Source organism: Meles meles, chromosome 14 (genome assembly GCF_922984935.1).
Source record: "Meles meles chromosome 14, mMelMel3.1 paternal haplotype, whole genome shotgun sequence".
Classification (NCBI taxonomy): domain Eukaryota; kingdom Metazoa; phylum Chordata; class Mammalia; order Carnivora; family Mustelidae; genus Meles; species Meles meles.
The window spans coordinates 47,605,346-47,614,996 of NC_060079.1; the positions used below are offsets into that span (position 1 = coordinate 47,605,346).

General features: G+C 38.6%; 1 pseudogene; it reads right to left on the bottom strand.

The window, feature by feature from the left end:
* Positions 1-325: 325 nt before the first annotated feature.
* LOC123956065 lies at positions 326-565 on the bottom strand (annotated as a pseudogene).
* Between the last annotated feature and the right edge of the window lie 9,086 nt (positions 566-9,651).

A 9,651-nucleotide genomic window follows, 5' to 3' on the forward strand; every position in this document is an offset into this window, starting at 1 on the left:
ATCAATGGAAAAAATAGAGAACCAGAAATGTACCCTCAACCGTATGGTCAACTAATCTTCAACAAAGCAGGAAAGAATATCTAATGTAAAAAAGACAGTCTTCAACAAATGGTGTTGGAAAAATTGTACAGCCACATCTGTTTTTTATTTGTTTCTTTGTTTGGTTTTGCCATAATGTATGATTTTTTCTTTAATCATGCAAATAATTTGCTATAATATCCTAGGGCAAACCAGAGAATTTGGCAGTCTGATTGTTGTACGTATGTGTGTGGGGGGTCCCCTCAGAGACCTGCAGGCTGGTGACATCAGCTCAGAGTGCCCAGGTTCACAGTGCCACTTGTTGCTTATATACATCTTGCTGATGGCTATTCTTCCTCCACATCACAATTGGAGTATCTTGAAGATGACAGGGTGGGGATCCTCTAGGTTCTTGGGAAATTTCATTCCACTTCTCCTGCTCAATGGTCTCTTTGGTCAGCAGTGTGTTTTATTCCTGCATCTCCATTTTCTTCAGCTTGGCTTTGCTGAAACTCACCATTTCCCCCATGTCCACCTTGCCTGCCATTTTTGTAAAGTGATATTTGTAGCATCCAAGATCTATAAAAGCTTACCAAACTCAACACCCAAAAAACAAATAATCCAGTCAAGAAATGGGCAGAAGATATGAAGAGACATTTCTCCAAAGAAGTCATCTAAATAGCCAACAGACATATAAAAAAATGCTCCATGTCACTTGACATCAGGCAATACAAATCAAAAGGACAATGAAATAACACCTCACAGGAGTCAGAATCGCTAAAATTTACAAGAGAGGAAAAAAAAGAAGTGTTGCCAAGGATGTAGAGAAAGGGGAACTCTCTTTCATTGTTGGTGGGAATACAAGTTGGTATAGCCACTATGGAAAACACTATGAAGTTTCCTCAAGAAGTTAAAAATAGTGCTACCCTATGACCCAGCAATTGTACTACTAGGTATTTACCACAAAGATGCAAATCAAAAATGATCCAAAGGGGCACATGCACTCCAATGTTTATAGCAGCAATGTCCAGAATAGCCAAACTATGGAAAGACATCATATGTCCATCAAAAGATGAATTGATAAAGAAGAGTGATTTTACATATATATTTTTTTACATATATATATATTTTACATATATAATATATATATATATTAGAATATTACTCAGACATCAGAAAGGATGAATACTTATTATTCACATCAATGTAGATGGAACTGGAGGGTATAATGCTGAGTGAAATAAGTCAAAGAGAGAAAGACAATTATCATTTGATTTCACTCACATGTGGAATATAAGAAACAGTGCAGAGAATCGTAGAGGAAGGGAGGGGAAACCGAATGGGAAGTCATGAGAGAGGGAGACAAACCATGAGAGACCCTTAACTAGAGGAAACAAACCAAATGTTGCTAGAGTTGAGGTTGGTCAAGAAATGGGGTAATTGGGTTAGGGACATTAATGTGAGCACATGATGTGATGAGCACTGGGTGTTATATAGAACTGATAAATTATTGAACTCTACTTTTGAAATTAATGTTGTACTATATGTTGGCTAATTGAGTTTAAATTAAAAAAAAGTTTATGCAATTGCCTGGAAGATATATAAATATTTCTTTATTTTTTTAAAAGATTTTATTTATTTTATTTGACAGACAGAAATTACAAATAGACAGAGAGGCAGGCAGAGAGACAGAGGAGGAAGCAGGCTCCCTGCTGAGCAGAGAGCCTGATGCGGGGCTCGATCCCAGGACCCCAGGATCATGACCTGAGCTGAAGGCAGAGTCTTTAACCCACTGAGCCACCCAGGTGCCCCTGATATATAACTATTTCTAATGTATGCATGATGGTGTCTAGGAATCATGAAGCTCATTTTACTTCCTCATTGTGCAGTGTGCTGCAATGAAGTATTAGAATTAATCTTTCAAAACCATGAATGTCAGTAATTTTCTATGTACATTGGGCATTTAGCGTTTTGTATAAAGTTAATAAAGATAATATCAAAGAACAAATGATTTAAATAGAATGTCAACACCTAAGGGAAGCTTAAATAGTGTAAAGTGAATAAACTATAATATTATAGCTTATAATTCTACCCAAGAGGGATAAAATAAACATTAAATTACTGTCTAATTGGTTGCCAGTCAGATTTCCTCTCTGCTATGACTTTATCAGGTGTATATTTTGTATAGGAAAGATTTCTTTTTATTTTATAAGATTTTTATTAAACACATATTTATATATTGAATTATCTTATTTAATCATAACATAAAAATGAAATTTCTTATTATTTTGTGTTCTAGGGCCCAATTCCAATATGTATGTGTTTGAGGGGAAATTTACATACACCAACAAGTAATGCTGGCACACCAGCTGAGTTTCCTACAATTCAGCTCAATTCTGATAATATCCACCCAGAGTTTTCATCAGATTCCACAGGTTAAGAGCTCAGTCTCATAAGGCTTCCTGTCATCTCACTTTAATGTTAGTCACAAACCCAAATTACTACCTATGCTTCTGATGGAATGGTTACAAATTGGAAGTTAACAACAACCGACTCCAATTCAGGATGTCAATTGCAATTCCTGGCTATCACCCGTACTTCTAACCCAGTGGCTATAAATTTGAGGTTCCCATGACTCCTCTACAGTGACTCACAGAACTCAGAGAAACACTTTACTTATTAGATTATTGATTTATCGTAAAAGGGAATAGGCACACAGAAGACATGCAAAGGTCAATGTACATGTGATGGGGCACAGAGCTTCCACATTCTCTCCAGCATACCACTTTCCCCAAATCTTCATGAGTCCATCAAATAGAAATCTCTTTGAACCCTGTCCTTTTGAGGTTCTAAGGAGGCTTTATTACAAAGGAATTATTGATTGAGTCATTGACCATTGGTGATTGAACTCAATCTCAAGCCCTGATCTTCTCCTTGGAGGCTGAGGAGTGGAACTGAAATTCTAATCTGTAATCACATTATTAACTCCACTGGCACCCAGACAGCCGCCACTGCTGTGGTTTGGGGTACAAGGAGGAGATCCTGCATCCCCAGGGACCATGACTCAGAACCTACTCTGCCAGCAGCTCTGCAGAGCATTCTGAGGCTTCTCTCTGAGAGGTCGGGGTGCAATTTGCTCTCCTCTAAACCTCCAAAAACCATCAAAAGCTGTCAAGGCGAGAGAAAACAGATGAACAAACATATAAACCTCCAGAGAACAAAAGCCTGTAAAAAACGGTTTCCTCAGAGCCCACCCCCTTGAGGGGGATGGGAGGACTTACCTCAGGGAACATCATTGACTGAAAAGCCATGTGGCAGGCCCCTCTCCCAGAAAACCAACCAGGAAGGAAGAAAAAAAAATATGACAAGAGAACAACCACCAATACTTCATAGATACAACTTCTATTTTTAACTCATTACCATATTCTGGTTCATTATTTTAATAAATATAGTTATTTTTTTAACCTATTTACCATCACAGTGAGATGTCCAGTACATCAAATTCCTTAATAATCTTCTAACCTGAAATTTTGATACATATACCCGTGTTTTTCTTTTGCTTTTCTATTTTTTTAATTTTAGTTTAGTTTAGTCTAGTTTATTCTTTTTTAATTTTTATTTTCTAATATACATGTAGAGTTAAACTTCAAGGTAATCCCCTTTACCCAATCAATGCTACCCCTATAGGTAAACCAATTTTTAATCCCCCTTTATCTTAGGAAAGTTGAGTCCTTTAACAAAAACATCAAGATACATCCAGAAAGAATCAAAATAACCTTCCTCGCCCATACTGAGAATTTATAACCACTCTCCCATCTTTTTCTTCTGCCAGTGCTTCTGTGTATTTGTGTATGTCCCGATAGTATATAAATCTTATACTTGGGGTTCTTTTTGACGAGGTTCTTCCTTTTTTTGCTTTTACATATATATATTTTTTTTTCTCTTGTCATATACTTTTATCAGTCTTTTTGTTTATCTGTTTTTGTTTGTATGCTTCATAAATCTTACCTGGGGCCCGATTGGGCTGAGCCTTCTCTTTTATCTTCCCCTTTTTTCCTGTGTCTCTCTCTCTTTTCTCTTTTTCTTTTCTTTTTTCTCTCATTTGGGTGGGGATTCCTTGACTGCACAACAGTTGATACATCCAGCTACCTCCGTTCAGTCATCTCTCACCAAAATGACTAGGAGGAGGAATGCCCAACAGAAGAAAAATATAGAGCTAATGGCTATCAACATAGACAATATGTCAGAAAAGGAATTCAGGCTAACAATTATCCAGGCAATAGCTAGGTTGGAGAAAGCCAGGGATGACCAAATGGAATTGATTAGGGCAGAACTGAAAGCCACCATGGAAGATGTTCACAATGTTAGGGTAGAACTAAAAGCCACCAGCAATGATGTTCAAAATGTTCTCAATGAGTTCCAATCTAATCTAAATTCTCTAAAAGCTAGGGTAACTGAGACAGAAGATAGAATTAGTGATCTGAAGGACAAACATATAGAGAGAAAGGATCAGGAGGAAGCATGGAACAAATAGCTCAGAAGCCACGAAAACAGAATCAGGGAAATAAATGATGCCATGAAACGTTCCAATGTCAGAATTATTGGAATCCCTGAAGGGGAGGAGAAAGAAACAAGTCTAGAAGATATAGTGGAACAAGTTGTCTATGAAAATTTCCCCAATCTCACGAATGGAACCAGCATTCATGTACTAGAGGCAGAAAGGTTTCCCCCCAAGATTTTAGACTCTCGAAAGTCCTCATGACACCTGATAGTTAGAATGAAGAATTATGATTGTAGGCAGACCCTCTTGGAAGCAGCTAGGACAAAGAAGCTCCTTACATACAGAGGAAAGCCCATTAGAATAATGTCAGACCTGTCCACAGAGACATGGTAAGCCAGGAAGGGCTGGCAAAATACATTCAGGGCACTAAATGAGAAGAACATGCAGCCAAGAATACTTTACCAAGCAAGACTGACATTCAAAATGGATGGAGAGATAAAGAGTTTTGAAGACCAGCAAGGCTGAAAACGCTATGCAACTACCAAGCTGACACTGCAGGAAATATTAAGGGGGGTTCTATAAAAGAGAAAAATCCTAAGAATATCATTGAATAGAAGTATAGAGACAACCTACAGACAGAAAGACATCAAAGGTAACACGATGTTAATAAAAACATATCTATCAATAATCACTCTCAATGTGAATGTCCTAAATGTGCCCATAAAATGACACAGGGCTGCAGATTGGATAAAACGACAGGACCCATCCATATGTTGTCTACAAGAGACCCATGTTGAACCTAAAGATACACCCAGACTGAAAGTGAAGGGATGGAGAAGCATCTTTCATGCCAATGGGCCTCAAAAGAAAGCCAGGGTAGTGATTCTCATATCAGATAAATTAGATTTTAAACTAAAGACTGTAGTCAGAGATACAGAAGTACACTACATAATTCTTTTTTTTTTTAAGATTTTATTTATTTATTTGACAGACGGAGATCACAAGTAGGCAGAGAGGCAGGCAGAGAGAGAGGAAGGGAAGCAGGCTCGCTGCTGAGCAGAGAGCCTGATGCAGGACTCGATCCCAGGACCCTGAGATCATGACCTGAGCCGAAGGCAGTGGCCTAACCCACTGAGCCACCCAGGCGCCCCACACTACATAATTCTTAAAGGGACTATCCACCAAGATGATCTAACAATTGTAAATATCTATGCCCCCAATATGGGAGCAGCCAATTACATAAGAAAACTCTTAATCAAGATAAAGAGTCACACTGATATGAATACATTAATAGTAGGAGATCTTAACACGCCTCTCTCAGTAATAGACAGATCATCAAAGCTGAAAATCAATAAAAAAAAAAAAAACACTGAATGAAACATAGGACCAGATGGACCTCATAGACATATACAGAACATTCCAACCTAAAACAACAGAATACTCATTCTTCTCAAGTGCACATGGAACCTTCTCCAGAATAGACCACATACTCGGTCACAAAGCAGGACTCAACCGATACCAAAAGACTGACATTATTCTCTGTATATTCTCAGACCACAGTGCTTTGAAACTGGAGCTCAATCACAAGAAAAAGTTCGGAAAGAACTCAAACACCTGGAAGCTAAAGACCACCTTGCTTAAGAATGCTTGGATCAACCAGGAGATCAAAGAAGAACTTAAACAATTCACGGAAACCAATGAGAATGAAGACATTTCAGTCCAAAACCTATGGGATACAGAAAAGGCAGTTCTAAGGGGAAATACATAGTCATCCAAGCCTCCCTCAAAAAAACTGAAAAATCCAGAATACACCAGCTATCTCTACACTTTAAAGAACTGGAGAATCAACAACAAATCAAACCAACTCCACACACAAGAAGGGAAATAATCAAGATTAGAGCAGAGATCAATGAGGTAGAAACCAGAGATACAGTAGAATGTATCAATGAAACTAGAAGCTGGTTTTTTGAAAGAATCAATAAGATCAATAAACCATTGGCCACACTAATCCAAAAGAGAAGAGAGAAAGCCCAAATTAATAAAATTATGAATAAAAAGGGAGAGATCACAACTAACACCACGGAAATAGAAACAATCATCAGAAATTATTACCAACAGTCATATGCTAATAAGTTATATGCTAATAAGCTAAGCAACATAGATGGAATGGATGCATTCCTGGAAAACTATAAACTCCGAAAACTGAACCAGGAAGAAATTGGCAACCGATATCTAGTAATGAGATTGAAGCAGTGATCAAAAACCTCCCAATAAACAAGAGTCCAGGACCTGACGGATTCCCTGGGGAATTCTACCAAACTTTCCAAGAAGAAATAACACCAATTCTTCTGAAGCTGTTTCAAAAAATTGAAGCAGAAGGAAAACTTCCAGACTCTTTTTATGAAGCCAGCATTACCCTGATCCCCAAACCAGGCAAAGACCCTACCAAAAAGGAGAATTTCAGACCAATATCACTGATAAATATGGATGCTAAGATTCTCAACAAGATCCTAGCAAACAGGATCCAGCAGCACATTAAAAAGATTATCCACCATGACCAGGTGGGATTCATCCCTGGGTTAAAAGGATGGTTCAACATTCGCAAATCAATCAATGTGATAGAACAAATCAATAAGAGAGAAGAACCACATGGTCTTCTCAATTGATGCAGAAAAAGCATTTGACAAAATCCAGCATCTGTTCCTGATTAAAACACTTCAAAGTATAGGGATAGAGGGAACATTCCTGAACTTCATAAAATCTATCTATGAAAGACCCACAGCAAATATCATCCTCAATGGGAAAAGCTTGCAGACTTCCCGTTGAGACCAGGAATACGACAAGGATGCCCACCCTCACCACTCTTGTTCAACATAGTATTAGAAGTCCTAGCAATGGCAATAGACAACAAAGAGAAATAAAATGTATCCAAATTGGCAATGAAGAAGTCAAACTCTCTCTCTTCACAGATGACATGATTCTTTATATGGAAAACCCCAAAGAATCCACGCCCAAACTACTAGAACTCATACAGCATTCAGTAACGTGGCAGGTACAAAGTCAATGTACAGAAATCAGTGGCTTTCTTATACACTAACAATGAAAATACAGAAAGGCAAATTAGAGAATTGATTCCATTTACTCTAGCACCAAGAACCATAAGATGCCTGGGAATAAACCTAACCAAAGAGGTATAGGATCTGTATTCAAGGAACTACAGAACACTCATGAAAGAAATTGAAGAAGACACAAAAAGATGGAAGACCATTCCATGCTCTTGGATCAGAAGAATAAACATTGTTAAAATGTCTATACTGCCTAGAGCAATCTATACTTTTAATGCCATTCCGATCAAAATTCCACCAGTATTTTTCAAAGAGCTGGAGCAAATAATCCAAAAATTTGTATGGAATCAGAAGAGACTCCGAATTGCTAAAGAAATGTTGAAAAACAAAAACAAAACAGGCGGCATCACGTTACCTGGTTTCAAGCTTTACTACAAAGCTGTGATTACAAAGACAGCATGGTACTGGCATAAAAACAGACACATAGACCAGTGGAACAGAGTGGAGAGCCCAGATATGGACCCTCAACTCTATGGTCAAATAATCTTCAACAAAGCAGGAAAAAATATACAGTGGAAAAAAGACAGTCTCTTCAATAAATGGTGCTGGGAAAACTGAACAACTATATGTAGAAGAATGAAACTCGACCATTCTCTTACACCGTACACAAAGATACTTGAAATGGATAAAAGACCTCAACGTGAGACAGGAATCCATCAGAATCCTAGAGGAGAACATAGGCAGTAACCTCTTCAATAACAGCCACAGCAGCTTCTTTCAAGATATTTCTCCAAAGGCAAAGGAAACAAAAATAAAAATGAACTTTTGGGACTTCGTCAAGATGAAAAGCTTCTGCACAGCAAAGGAAACAGTCTACAAAACAAAGAGGCAACCCACGGAATGGGAGAAGATATTTGCAAATGACAGTACAGACAAAAGGTTGATATCCAGAATCTATAAAGAACTCCTCAAACTCAACACACACAAAACAGATAATCCTATCAAAAAATTTGCAGAAGATATGAACAGATACTTCTCCAATGAAGACGTACAAATGGCTATCAGACACATGAAAAAATGCTCATCATCACTAGCCATCAGGGAGATTCAAATTAAAACCACATTGAGGGGACGTCTGGGTGGCTCAGATGGTTAAGCGGCTGCCTTCGGCTCAGGTCATGATCCCAGCATCCTGGGATCGAGTCCCACATCAGCTCCTTGCTCGGCAGGGAGCCTGCTTCTCCCTCTGCCTCTGTCTGCCTGTGCTCGCTCGCTCTCTCTCCCTTTCTCTGTCTGACAAATAAATAAATCTTTAAAAATTTTTTTTTAAATAAATAAATAAAAAATAAAACCACATTGAGATATCACCTTACACCAGTTAGAATGGCCAAAATTAGCAAGACAGGAAACAACGTGTGTTGGAGAGGATGTGGAGAAAGGGGAACCCTCTTACACTGTTGGTGGGAATGCAAGTTGGTATAACCACTTTGGGAACAGTGTGGAGATTCCTCAAGAAATTAAAAATAGAGCTTCCCTATGACCCTGCAATTGCACTACTGGGTATTTACCCCAAAGATACAGATGTAGTGAAAAGAAGAGCCATCTGTACCCCAATGTTTATAGCAGCAATGGTCACGGTCGCCAAACTGTGGAAAGAACCAAGATGCCCTTCAACGGATGAATGGATAAGGAAGATGTGGTCCATATACGCTATGGAGTATTATGCCTTCATCAGAAAGGATGAATACCCAACTTTTGTAGCAACAGGGATGGGACTGGAAGAGATTATGTTGAGTGAAATAAGTCAAGCAGAGAGAGTCAAGTATCATATGGTTTCACTTATTTGTGGAGCATAACAAATAACACGGAGGACATGGGGAGATGGAGAGGAGAAGGGAGTTGAGGGAAATTGGAAGGGGAGATGAACCATGAGAGACTATGGACTCTGAAAAACAACCTGAGAGTTTTGAAGGGGCGGGGGTGTGGGAGGTTGGGGAACCAGGTGGTGGGTAATAGGAAGGGCTCATATTGCCTGGAGCACTGGGTGTGGTGCAGAACCAATGAATA